The sequence below is a fragment of the Strigops habroptila genome, chromosome 3, assembly GCF_004027225.2.
Source record: "Strigops habroptila isolate Jane chromosome 3, bStrHab1.2.pri, whole genome shotgun sequence".
In the NCBI taxonomy this organism is placed as follows: Eukaryota; Metazoa; Chordata; class Aves; order Psittaciformes; family Psittacidae; genus Strigops; species Strigops habroptila.
The window spans coordinates 41,651,216-41,664,229 of NC_044279.2; the positions used below are offsets into that span (position 1 = coordinate 41,651,216).

Sequence of the window (13,014 nt, forward strand, 5' to 3'; positions counted from 1 at the left end):
TATCATCCATCTAACTTTGCATTGGTTAGGTGCTCTACAACCCCTCACCAATGTCTAGGACATAACCTTTAGCCTTCTCTCATGCAGTCTTTATTCATTAAAATTGTTAATAGCAAAAAACCCTGCAAAACTGGTATGCTGTTTTCCTTCAAATCCTGCCTTAAACCTTACCTCTGTTGTGATGCCTGTAAACCGCCCAAGAAAGGGTAAGCAGCTGGTGTGCTGGGATCAGTGCTTCTTATGCTAATTGTCTGCATGAAACTGGGAGTGAGGCATTGAACACCCCTCTGCAGCGGGTCCCACTCTCCTCCAGAAGCAATATGGGGAGGCTGTGGCTGTTGCTGGAGGTACACATTATTTCTTCCTTAACTCCTCAGTCTAATGGGGTAATCCAGCCAAGATCTAATACAGCATGAGAATTTAAATTTGACCAGAGGATTACCAGCCTCACAGGTGTGAAGGCCCGTCACCTTCCCCAAACTGGGGAGAGCTACAGGTGCCCAGATGCAGTTCAGGTGCCCAGAATTTGCTGTGAGGTTTCAAAAGAGATTTGTCCCCTGAGCCTGTGGCTTTCCTATTTCTGCTGCTGTTGTAATATGTAGGAATGGAAACTTTGCTGCTTCAGGATGAGGAGCGATGTGGATTTTGTCCTCTGGACACTTTCACAAAAACCTGAGGCTTTAAATCTTGGAGTAAACCAAAACTAAATGTGAAATTGTTAAACTTCTATGGCACAAATGAAACTAGGTAGTTACTTTTGTGTAGATGATAAATGCATGCATTTGTTTTTCTTACAGAAACGTGGAGTCCTGAATAAACAAAGAGAAGAGAGTTAAGCACACGCTCTGTATTGTGAACAGTAAGTGACCAGATTACATACTCTGAAGCCAAACACTCTTTATACTTCCATTTCTTTTTTGTTTGGATGTTTTTTTGTTTGGTTTTTTTTTTTATTCACAGTTCTTTTAACACACATAATAAATTAGTGCAGTGAGCATTTCTGCTTTTTATCCAACTCACTTTCATTTCACAGGGCTAGACTTTTATTAATCCTATAATCATTTTAGGTAAGAGGCCCAGATAATCCACACAGTGTGTCTTCAGCACTGCCCATGCTGAGAATACTTGCCTTTTTCTTCTCAGTAAAAGTGAATCATAATACTGGAAAGTACTAAGCTAAAAACAGTACTAGTGTTATTACATTTTTTCACACCTGAAATACTGCAGAAAAACAGGATTATCAGTGTAGTCAAATCTTGTTGGGTTGGCACATGAATAAGAGAGTTTTATGGGTTTGTATTAACCACTTAATTACTGGCTAATTGTTCTGAACTGCCCTGGTCAGAGCTGTGCTGTTCACTGCACAGTATCTCCAATGACAGTGCACATCAAGAGATTAAGACTACTCACTGAGACAAGAAAATGAGCCATGGTTGTGTCGTGGATGATATTATTTCTGTTGTCCTTAAAGAAATCTCAGGCTGCTGGTTAAAGTACCAGTTGTGAAACAGTAGAGGACACTGCTTTTATTGCTAATCCTAAGCCATATGCCCTGGGAAACTTAGCAGGTGTACTGCATTTCTGGGTATTAAAAGGTAGCAACATAGTTGGAGAACCAAAGCAGGTGAATGTATGTGAAGGCATTTCTATTAACAGTTCTAATAAAACAGTTCATCTATGCTAGGTGTTAATAGAGCTTGCCTTTTTGTGGGAAAAGATTGTGGACAGTAGGTAGCGTACAGGGAATATGTGCTCTTCAGCACTGTTCTGCTTCTAGAATATACATTTGATAGTATGTAATGCAGCAGAATTGAAGGAATTTTATTGCCACGTATGAAATCTCTATTCATGTAGCCAAACTGGTGTATGGAACAGACTAGTTTTGGATAGAAACAAATCTTGAATATTTTTTGACAAACAGTAAAAATTAAACTCTTTGGTGGAAAAGAATATGTATAAACCTCAGTAGCCAAAAAATGCCAGTGTCTCTGGGCAACCAAGTTCAATGATGGGTTTTAACATGTTTAATCAGACAACATGAAAGGAAATGTGTGACATTTCACTCAAGCTGAAGGCAACATAATGCTCGTTTGAAAATCTGTATGGTTATTTTTACAATATATTAACTGTGCTACCAGTAGGCATATTTATAATGAATCATGCATATGTTCCAGAAGACGATTAGAAAAAAAAACCCCAAACAAATCACAAACCATTTTTAAACAAACTTGTCAAATCTCTTGTTTATCTATTCCTCTTAACTTTCCATTGCTTCTCCTGTCAATCATACTTTCCTTCCATTTTCTCTTCTTTCCCCCCCCGGCTCTTGTGGTTTATATTCCCTACATGCTGTCATACCTCTCTTCACCCTTTATCTTTCTGGTCTTTTACCTACACAGCTAATCTGCTTCAACTTCATAGTTTCTCCTCACATCTCCCACATAGGGTCATCTCCTCTTCCTCTTGGCAGAGCTGCATTGCAGAATCTTCCTGATCTTCGGCAAAGCTTGAGCTTGCTATTTCTAGTACCAAATAGGCACTCTGCAGACCAAGAGTATTATTGGTATTGTTGGGTAATAATGCACAGAGTAATGCCATATACCTATATCTAAGGAATTTGTGAAGGGTTGCAGCATAGTGTAACAGGAGTCAGCTCTTGCAATTTTTGTTCGACATGTGGAGAGATATGGTGGAACTTTTGGGAGTTGTTATTTAACACATGGGATACCTTCAACAAAATCAGTTATGCTTTTCCCCCAGATCTTATGTTTTGGCAGCAGATGACCGATAGTTACATGCATAAATATTAGCAATTCCAAGCAATTTGTATAACTCAACTAATGTATGTATATGAAAAACCAGTAGCTGTTATAGACCTGTTCGTAGAAAGTAGATTTCACTGCTGCAGACACTCCAAGACTTTCTCCTCACTTGTATTCCTGTTTCAAGTGGCCAGAACTAACAGGCAGCTGTTTCAGAATAGCGTGGATTTATTTGTGTATAGTGAGAAAAAATTAATCAACTAATATTGGTACTCCATCACATAAAATTTCTCTCTGTCTTGCTGGCAGAATAGGTTGACAGAACCTTTTCGTAGTATCCATCGGTTAATTTTATCAGTCATGCTATTATGATTATAAACTACAAATGATCTAACAATGAAAATATAATTACAGAAATGAAACTGTACAGTGGTTATTTAACATTTGCAATGTGTAATTTATATAACTCTCTCTTTGGAATGTACATGGGAAATTAGAATAATAAAACAGAAATAAAATTACATTTATCTCTCATTCGTTGTCAGTGAGGAACAGCTTGATCAGGCTGTACATTCAGCCATTTAGGGAAGTTCATGTAGGCTACCTCTGGGGTTGGTTAAAACACCCATGTGAACTGTATGTTATTAATATGCTAAGCAACAAGTCATTCTTCTGACACTAGTATGAAGAAATTCTGGATCTTTGTTTTAAAATACCTTTTTCCGCCCAACCTTAATTAAAACCTAAAATTTAAAATACCCAGTGCTGAGAGGCAAAAAATATTGGATTCCAGATACAGGAAAAAGATAAAATTAATGTTGTTCTCATTAAGAACTGAATAAAATAAAAATCATAATATATAGTGTATTTTGTGGGCTTTAATTGTTCTCATCTCAGTTTTAAATGGAAGGGCCTTTGTCATTTGGCTTTGATATTGCAAAAGATTGATGTTATCTTTTGTGGAGGAAGGAAAAAATCTTGCAACGTGTTCCAAAAAAAGGTGCCCATTGACCTCACATAGTCAGCAGCAATCAAATTTCATCAGCCACATGCTTTGGTTTATCAGATAATCGACATCTTTAGTGGCTGCTGGTTAATAACAGTTTTTTTCATTTTTGTTTAATAAAGGCAAGTGGCATAAATTAGGATGCTGTACAAAGGAAGCACTAATACAGGAGGATGATGGCCAGGCTGTGTCTTCTGTGAGCAGAATAGAGGAAGCTTGGCCTACTGAAAATCATTGTATGGGCAGTTTGACTCCATTATATGTAGGAGAACTAAATTCATGCTCATGAGCACACAATATTACCATTGTTTAATATCTATTTCAAAAGTTACCGTGTTTTATATTTTGCTGCTTACTATAGTACATCTAGAGGTGTGTAATGTACCAGAAATGAAGTAGCTAAATGAAGGGTTCCTTGGTTTGGAAGGGTCAGTTTTGTAAAAGTGCAATTTATGAGCCTTCAAAAAGAAATGACCCTGTGGTTTCTCAGTGTTCTCTGCTAATCACAATAATCTTCCCTTACATTATGATTTCAATCTTTCATTGCAATATAGTAATCTAGAAGCAGCATGGAAGTGCCCTCGTTCCCCGTGCTCCCAGGTTTTGTCATTGCCCATTAAAATTCATGTGCGTGTACTGCAGGCTTGCATAAAATAGTTCATTTGAGTGTTCACGCTACCTGAATTCTTTAATGAGGTCTTCCCCTAAATTAGTTTCACTTTTTTCCCCTAAATTAGTTTCTTTTTTCTCCCTGGGTGGAAGCATGAGATTCTAGTCAATTATATAGCAACGCTGGCATAGTGCAAAGGTTTTTTATTTTGGCTCTGTTTTGGTTATCATGTTGAGACTACTCAGAGTAGTATATTCTCTGTGACTCATATGCTTACAGAATTCTGTGCCTCAAAACCTCATTTTTCTTTCCTTTTTTTTTTTTAATCGATCTTGTATTACAGGCACAGCTTTGCATTTTTAAATGTGAGATCTCTGTCACGGATTTAGATTCTATACTGCTTTGAGGTACGCTAGTTATGCAACCTAATTTTACAAAATGGCTCTGTGTTTGTACTTCCCTGGGGCTTCAGTTTAGATGTCATCTATCATTTTATCACTGTGATTGATTACTCTCTACTATTTAATCTTTCTGCTGCAGCTTCTCAGATTTTTCTTCTATTGGTAAACACATACTTTTCTCAACACATTTTCAAATGATGTGTTTTCCAAGTGCCCCGGAAATCATGTAATCATATTTTTCTCAGCTAAGAGTTTAACTATTTAAGCCATTCAGTGGTTTCAATAAATTTATTGGCTGATACGTATTACTTGGAAGTTTTGCATTGGAAATCTGTATTGTATTTTCCATTTTTCAATGTTATTGTACATATTTGTTCTGAAATACAAGTGTATTTACCAACTGCTTCCTTGTCCAGCAAAAAAACAGTAAAAGAAATAAGCACCTTTTATAAGCATAGGGGCCAAATGCAGGGGCTGCTGCTGCATTAGAGTTTAACAGCCTTTGCACATTAGGTTTCAAAAGCAAAATATTTATTAGCTTAATTTGCTGGTTGGAATTTCACAAGCCAACTTCAGTCAGCACGGTTAACATGTGCTTGTTTTCTTGTCTTGTATACTGTGTTCCTGTACTGTAATTTGATATTTTTAAACTTTACATCGACTATCAACTTGGCTATGACTGTAAATCAGACTTTTTCAGAATAACACCAAGTTTCCACTTAAAAAAGGGTTGGTTTTTTTTTTTGCATTGTCATACTATGTATACAAATGGCAGCATTTTTACACAATTCCTGGGGTAACTTCCAGGAAGCTACTGTAATGGACTGTTTCTATGATCCACATATCGAAGAGGTTTTAATATAAAAATTTCTTTTTTCCTGCAGTTTTAATTATGGCTCTATTTTATCTGTGTTCGTGAATGGAGAGATTGATAATTTGTTTGGATTTTTTTACTTTTTGGTTACTGACTGTATTTAATATTTGTGATTAAAATCTCTCAGTAAGAAAAATTATACTGTGTCATCATAATGTAGCTTTGCTGACGTTAGTAACTGCTATTGTAGTCCTGTCTCTAAATACAATCAGACAAAATGAATAGACATCTGCAGCGCTGCGTGCTTTTTGGGGGCGGTTTGGTGTTCTTTTTTTGTGAGACCAAGCTTTAATCAGCACTTACCTTTATTTTGGAATTCTTAATCTCTTTACACAATCCTCTTTTAAAGACTGCCAGGTTAGGTTTGGATATGTATCTTCGTAATTCCTGGTGTGTGGATTCCAGCCCACATTTTGTTAGAGAATTGGAGACAGCCAGTTCTGTCAGTGTTCTGTTACTGTCCTTGTAATGACTCACACTTCAATTAGGAACTTCGAGGATAGAGTTTCTTGTCAACTGCACTATTTTTCATTTATGGTGCATGAAGGTTAACTCAAAAAATAGCTAATGTGATACAAGTGATTACATATATACAGGTTAAGGTGACTCCTCAGTATGGAGTTGGTGAAAGCTAAGGAACATTATTTGGCAGTTTTGGATCCTCTCCAAGTATGAGTTTGTTCTTGAATGATGATTTTCTTTGTTGCCTTCTTTCAATGTTTTGCACTATAAATCTTATTTTGAAGACATATAGCCATCATAAATGCCACATTTTGACAGCTTTTCTTATGCGAATGAAACTCGTTCAAATCAGTACTCAAAAATGAGAAAAGATGCATCTTTAAGTTATTAATGTATTGATATTTATTGCTGAAAATGCAAAGAGAATAGGAAATTCAGTTATTTACTTCCCCGTGTAAATAAAAATGTTTTGCAAAGCCATTACTAAAGATAGCACATAAAAATATGTTTTATGATGTTAATCTGCTGTGTTTATATTGGTATCTGAAGTGCATGAAAATAGGCACTGTAGAATTTTTCTTGCAATAAATAATTTTGAAAATACAAAATTCAAAATTAAGTTTGTTAGAAAAAAAATGGTTCCTTAGATTAGGATTTTGGGGTGGAGGGGGCTTATACTTTAGAACAGCTGAAAATTAGGAGTGATTAGGGATGCTCTGGAATATATCAAATATATTAGCAGTGCGTCTGCAGTGTGTTTCTGCTTCTCTACCTTCAATTCTGTACTGCAAGCTAAAGAGGCAAAGACATGGTTTTGCTGGGAGAGGAGCCTTGGCACAAGGCTCTTAGAGCAGTAGCAATTGATGTATTTCATACTTGTGACTCTTGTACCTATGCTAATAAATGGAACAACAGTCATTTGAGCTGAAGGCACAAGTTGTTGAACATGGTGGTCATAAAGCACATAACAAATAGGCCATGTTTACAATCATGCCAGTTAAAAAACTTTAGTTAAGCCATTGAAGACACTGAGATTGTGTTTTTTCCATGAGCCATGTGTTTGGGAGTTTTTCTTAGTTCTCCCCAATTTCCATGACTGCCTCAGTGTCTCCAAAATCTTGAGGTTTAGAAGGGTATTTTTTCTAATTGAAAAGTGAAGTTTTCACGCAGTCACATGGATCCTGGAGCTGGAGCTTCCAAAGATAACTCCCGAACATTTATTGCGAAGTCTGGCAATGCTGTGTAAAATGCATGATAGCCTGGAGGTCTCTGTTAGTTCTGTGCAGCAGTACACTTTGATCTTTCACATAATAGGTCTCGCAATACCTTTTCATTTCTAACAGAAATAGTGCCCAGGCTGCTCTTATACCGTAAGTCTATTTCACTCATCCTTACAAGTTGTGATGCCACGTGAGAACATTTGGTTTAGGAGGAAGGATGAGAAAAAAGGAATAACATGTTGTTTAGACTGTGCAACCTTAACCATTTTTGATGGGATTTCACTCTTGGAAGCGAGTCTCAGCATTTGCAAATTTAGTTTAAATGAAATGCTTAACACCAACAGAGTTTATTTAAAGATCTAATTTTACTTCAGAGATAATAATTTTAAGAACTTTAAACTGCATTAAACCATTAGTTAATAAACCGCTAGCTATTAAACTGTTAATAGTTTATCCTGTAGATAACAGTGATTCCTTTTGGAGAGTTATGGTCTATTGGGCAAATATGCATTTAGGGAGGTTTTAAAAAGGGAATTACATCTAAACTTTATAATTACATACTTAGACATTTCTAAAGGAAAATAGAATCAGTAGCTTTTTATATATGAAGCCATATGCTCCTCAAAAAGATCTAAATGTTTGCGGTCCACAGATATGCTTATAATAAGGAATTGTACATCTCAGTTGCTATTTTGTCATTTTTATATATTCTATGCAGTTTGACTATTTGCAAGCCTCAGTGTCTGGAGCTATGACCTATCAGTGCAGACACTCCAGGTACACTCTGGAAAACCAATCCACATCCCAATCCTTGTGGGCTCGCTCCATAGCCATTTAAAAAGAATGAATTTGAAACCTGACTTTCTTTAAAAAACAGTTGTTCAAAAAATGGTGGATTATACATAACATATAAAACTACTGTTAATGCATGTATGTTCATGTAATGTTCTGCAAGCCCTCTTTATGTTTGTTCTATTTTCTATATATTTTAAAGATTGTTTCCTCCAGAAGTAATAATTGTCATTTTTATTAATAATCTGCTGAGTAGGCTCATTATATTAAATCACAACTAGAATTCTGCTTACAATAATTGTGATTTGAAGCATGTGGAAAGCAGTGCCATGCTATCCAACCCCATCATGGATCATATACAGTGGCTTTCAGAACTTTCTGGCATTCACAGGAGTGTGACAGCTGTACTTGCCTATTCATATGTGGGCTGTCCTTCGTGGCTGATCAGTAGCGAGACTTTATTTCCTCCAGTCTCTTTGTGGCAGTACTAGCAAGGATCACATTGTTAAGCTCTATCCTGAATTAGAGGGAAGTTTTTCTTGTACTTGTCAAGCATTTTTGGTGTGATTGTTGGAAGTTCTTTTTTCGTTAATGTGTATCTCTTGTGTATCTATCTCTAGCACATTTTCACTGTGCTATTCCAAAATGAACTTTACTTAACTAATTTTACTTTTAATTAATTTGGGGATCCTTCTTCCTGTTAAATTTTGCTTCACAGTTTGAGGAGTACTTATGTAGACCCACTACCCAAATCAAAGAAAATAAAAAATAAAAAGAGAGGGAAAAAAGAAAAGGCATGGAAGAAATCCAGATGTCTGATACTGAAATTTTCCAAGGATATGTTAGTGGGCATAAGCAACTTGCTTAAAGCCTCTTGAGTAGCTTTCCTTTTAAAAATGGGCATGGTGGTACATAACTTTCCAGGAGGGTTGGAATTCACTCCTGTGGTGAAATTGATAGTATTGTTACTAGCATGAAAAGAATGAGCTGATACCATCCCAGTATTCCAAAGACTTGTTTGATAAATGTGTTCATCAGTACCTAATTATTTTTGATGTGTGTTAGAAGAAACTGAGATTATATCTGTTGTTAAGTAACCATGGTTTAAAAAAAAAAAAAAAAGGCTTCCTTAGTGTTTCCTAGTCATGAAGATACCTGTATAACACTGAACAAATCCTACAAATATCAAAGAGAGTTTCTTGCTGCCTTTTTTACCAATATAAATTTCCCTCTCTCCCCTGTTCATTCTCCTGGGAAAAAACAGCAGACTTTATAAGCCTGAATAATGACGTGGGGCCAGGGAAGAGGAAAGCTCTGGTATAATTATCCTAATCTGCTACATGCTATTATGACATCTAGCCCTATATTTCTTCTGATTCTCCTTTCTCCTTTCATTTTCTGTTTATACTCCCATGTTTCTCCCTTTGCTACTGTCTCATTGGCAGCCCTACCTAAATTTAGTTTCCCTTCTAGAGCTACCGTGACCATACTCCTCTGGAAAAGATCCCTCATTCCCCAGTATCACCTAATTTATTTTCTTGTAGTTTCCATAGTTCCTGATCTTCTTCATAACATTGCTTTCAAAAAGATAATAAGAGGGATAAAATACATCTTCTTTCACTTACGTCTGCTGGAGTGCTGTAACTAGGTTGTGACTGACCTTGCAGAGAGCTACTCAAGCTGGGATGGAACCTGTTCATGTGATCAGCAATGTGTGTAGACATAGAGAAAGTACTTGGTTTTATATGTACTTTCCCTCCTCCCCATGCCCAGGTATCTTACTGTCATCCTATAGAACACTGAGGAAACCTGCGGTTTGTACCTATTCCCTCTGCAAGTATTTGTTTCCTTGACATAAGCTCAGAGCTCGTTGGGCATCTTTTCATCCTGGTCAGCAAACTGCCTTTATAGCTTTGCTTCTTGTTTTTCTTCCTTTTCTACGTACTGTGGGCATAGGGATATAAAGTTACATTGCTTCAGGTAGAACACACGAAATTTGCTTATAGATGATACATGAATACATTATCTCTGTGCCTTTTTGTTGGCTGTTAAACCCTTAGCTTTAGCATATAGTGAGTTCTCCAAATTATCTGCCTATAGCACACTATGTCTGATCTGTTTGAAGAGCTTCTGTTTTCTGCTGATTAGATATTTTATGAAGAGCTCCAAAAAAACCCCCCATATTTGTGTTTCTTCCTTTTCTCCTTGCATGCATGCATGCCCGCGTGCTCTCTTGCTTTTGCTCTTTGTGTCTCTTTTGTTTTTTTCCTCTGTCTTGCTGGAACATTGTGTCCTCAGTTGTCAAATAGTGTTCTCTCAGCTGAAATTCCAATCATGAATTGAAAGAAATCAACCAGAAGCTCTGGAAAATGTTTCATTTTTACAGTGAAACTGAGTTTTATGAGTCTTAAATGGAGAAAAGTCTATTATTAAAAATACAGTATTAGGCTGGTGAAGAGGAATGTCCTAAGGTTTAGCATATAAAACCAGAAATGTCGTGATAAGATTACAGAACCTTGAGAGGTTATTTGAACGATCTTGTATCTGAAGACTAAATAAAGCTTTGTCTTATTAATCCAATTGTCATTTTATTTGCTGCAATATATATCAGGTTTATAGCATTTCTTCAACATTAGCTTCCCAGGAACAATGCCACCAAAGTGCAACTGTCAGTCAGCTGAGTGATACAGATCCAACGCTGAAAATAAATATGGATGATTAAGCAAGCTGATATTTTTCAGAAACAGCACATCCATTTCTGTGCAGTATCAATAGGAGATTTTAAAGAATGTGTGCAAGGTTCAAAAAACTGTTGAACAGTCTGTATTGACTAATACAGTGGTTTTGTGAGTTAATCTGTTGGTCAGTAAATGAGAAAGAGACAGGTTATGAGCTACAGATTATCATGATCTGCATGGTAGGAGGAAAGCAGTTAACAATAGAAGAGTATGACAGTTGCAAATCATTGCTGCTTAAAAACATGAGGGCTACAAAGGCACATTAAAGCCTTCTCTGAGGATTCTCTATAAAGTTGATGCTTGAGATATGTGTGAGTAAAGGCATTTCTATAGAGCTCAACACTGCTGTGCTGCCAAACAATGCGTGACTTTGGGGAGGTGAATCGGCATACAGCATACGTGTCCCAGTTTAGCCTTTCCTATTCCTAGACATATATTCTGGTTACCTTCTGGTTACCAAAATGTTGCTTCATCTTTTTTTTTTTAGCTTAGGAATACAGTATAAGTGCTGTCACAACTTCTTCAGCAGAAAGTTATGAGAGGATAGTTGGACAGTTCATTAGCAACTTGAAACTCAGTGCTTTAGAGTGACTGGAGCTGTGTTAATTGATTATATACTGTGGTGCAACCCACCTTATGGAAGTTATCTCAAACTAGGGGTTTAGAAATATCTTTCAGGAGATTTAGATGATGTTTATATCAAGTTAATTGAAGTATAGTTAGTACTTCTCACGGAAATTAACAGGAGGAGCAGACAAACCCTGGGTTACAGTCATAATTTTAGATGTCACAAACAATCAAACACTCAACTGATACCAAGAAAAAAAACCCACTAAAATTAGAGAACAGGAGATGTCAAATTGTTTCTAAATAGAATCATTCATCAGCTGTCATGCTGCTGACTTCTTAAGTTCAGTAATCATGTTTGGACTTGGTGTGGTGCCAGTAGAAAGGATTTGCTCATTTATTTTTCAGGGATCAGAATTTTTTTTAGGCCACATCTAGAAATAGTTATCCTCAGAACGTATAGTACGGTGCACTGGGTAGAAAAGAAAGAATTAGGGACTTGCAGTGGTAATACCAAAGAGTAAGGACGAAAGATCACAGTTGTTTAGATTTAAAAGGGATCTCCATAGTAACTGCATTCATTTAACATATTTAATACATGTATTATTACCTTTTACTTCTCTGACTGGGTGAAATTTATTTGTTCACCTAGAATTTCATGTGATTTGTACCATCAATTTCTCTCAGAAAGGACAAGAGATTGAAATTAAATAAATAAGGGTGAGCAGGTTAAGATAAGGATGGTGTTCTTCAGTAGGTTAAGAGTTAATAGCAGTTTAAGAAAGGAAGAGGCCCAAGAATTGATTCTGAAGGCTGAATAGGGTATTTGTTACAGGTATGTTACCTATATTGGTAAACAAGAGCAATGACAACTTAGAGCTGGAGAAATGAAAGTACAGATTTTGTCGAAATACTGGTAAGCTCTTCCAGATGCCCTCATGAAAAATTGCCACTAGTTGATTTTGTCTTGTGATTGTCGTGACCTCCAGTATATTTTCTGTAGAACTTCTGTCATTTTCACCCAAAATATGGGTAGCCATTCAGAGCGCTTTACATTTTTCTTCTAGCTTGTGCCTGGTTTAAAAAAAAAAAAAAAAGTAGAAATATTTGGCAGTGATACATGGTGTCTGATCTGCAGGCAACAGTTACTGTGCTCTGAAATGATGTTGAATGCTGTCTCAGATGTTTTCACAGTTAGGTGTCTGTGGCTTATATCAATGCCTGTTCACAGATTAAATAGTTTCAAGTGTGTTTTGGATGTGGGTTTTTTTGTTGGTTTTTTTTTTTTTTTGTACACCATTAATGAACAATTGTGATTCAGTTGGGGTTTTGGGAAGCTAATAATGGTACATGCACAGTACTTAGTTTCAGTACCTTTACAGTTTCCCACTGGAACAATGAGTTACAATACAAGACTTTCCTCGGAAGAAACCTGAAGTGAGTTTTGTTGCTTTGCTTTTGGATGGAGTTTCCTATGTCAATATTGCTAATTATCTTATCACCTTGTGGTAGGATCACCAATAAAATCCTGTACAGTCCATAGAAAATTCACAATAATTTACATAGTGTAAACTTCACATGT

The 13,014-nt window shown here is 36.4% G+C and overlaps 1 protein-coding gene across 3 annotated transcripts in view; it reads left to right on the forward strand.

Annotated features, from left to right (window-relative positions):
* The window catches only part of SYT1 (synaptotagmin 1), a 360,700-nt gene that overhangs the window by 130,121 nt on the left and 217,565 nt on the right, over nucleotides 1–13,014 (forward strand). For all 3 annotated transcript variants that reach the window (XM_030478820.1, XM_030478821.1, XM_030478822.2), the window contains one exon: nucleotides 798–859. The gene's annotated coding sequence lies outside the window, so the exon portion shown is untranslated. The remainder of the gene's footprint in view (nucleotides 1–797; nucleotides 860–13,014) is intronic.